Here is a 996-nt window from a genome sequence, read left to right as displayed (position 1 = left end):
AGAAATAGAAGCAGATCTTGGCTAAAGAACATCTGACACGTTTTTGGTTAAAGAACGCTCGATAATGGATAAGGAAAAACAAGAAGAAATCAATGTTAGTCATTAGCAGTTTACACAAATTTTTGCACTAGCACAAGTTTAATATAAAAACATATAAATACAAATAAAGAATGGAACAACTATAGACAACAAAAAAAAACGCCTTGTCCGCACGGCACTCGTTATGGTAACGTATCGTCCAACAATAGCCTACAACACGGAATGTTATTACAATATAAATAAAGCTTTAGCAAATAATAAAACGGCACTAACCCGTTGTCGATTGTATGTTTTTCACGTACGGCACTAATTCGGAATTATGTCTCGGACGTGTGGGTAGGCTTTTACGAACTGAGCCGGGAGTGCACAACAAATAAAACGTACACACACGGACGAATGACCTCTGATCACTCCTTTATTTTTTACGCAACCACTCTTTGTTGTGTGTGACCCTTTACGAATTGTTTCGTTTTATTTGCGGTTCGATTTACGTACGTATTATTATTTGAAACGGACACGCGGCGGTCAACGGGTTAAGTCACGCGACCGGTTTCTTTAGCGGTTTATTTCGAGCGGCGCTCATCAGGGGATATAGCTCAGTGGTAGAGCATTCGACTGCAGATCGAGAGGTCCCCGGTTCAAACCCGGGTGTCCCCTTTCATATAACTTTTTAGTTACATTTTTTATTTATTTCAAACGTATTTACATAACATACTAGACGTTTTAAGTACGTACTACATGTTCATTCTATTATCTTATCTGTATATATTTTTAGATATTGTAATAGTTTACAATTTCTAAAAATGTAATTCTAAATATATTTACTATGAATACTAAAATAAATCTACCATGAAATATATAAATAAATATATAAATAATACATATGTGCTACAGTATTGTGTATTATCATTGTAAATAATTCTATTGGTTTTATTTGCTTTCGCCTCAAAGATTTAA

General features: G+C 34.5%; 1 non-coding gene across 1 annotated transcript; it reads left to right on the top strand.

Moving 5' to 3' along the window:
• The first annotated feature begins 624 nt into the window (after window positions 1-624).
• On the top strand, window positions 625-696 carry TRNAC-GCA (transfer RNA cysteine (anticodon GCA)). The gene has a single exon. It is a non-coding gene; the product is annotated as a tRNA-Cys (tRNA).
• The last annotated feature ends 300 nt before the right edge of the window (window positions 697-996 follow it).

Source organism: Plectrocnemia conspersa, unplaced genomic scaffold (assembly GCF_051122295.1).
Source record: "Plectrocnemia conspersa isolate PC_06_02 unplaced genomic scaffold, ASM5112229v1 ptg000012l, whole genome shotgun sequence".
NCBI lineage: Eukaryota > Metazoa > Arthropoda > Insecta > Trichoptera > Polycentropodidae > Plectrocnemia > Plectrocnemia conspersa.
This window is presented reverse-complemented; position numbering and strand designations above follow the sequence as displayed.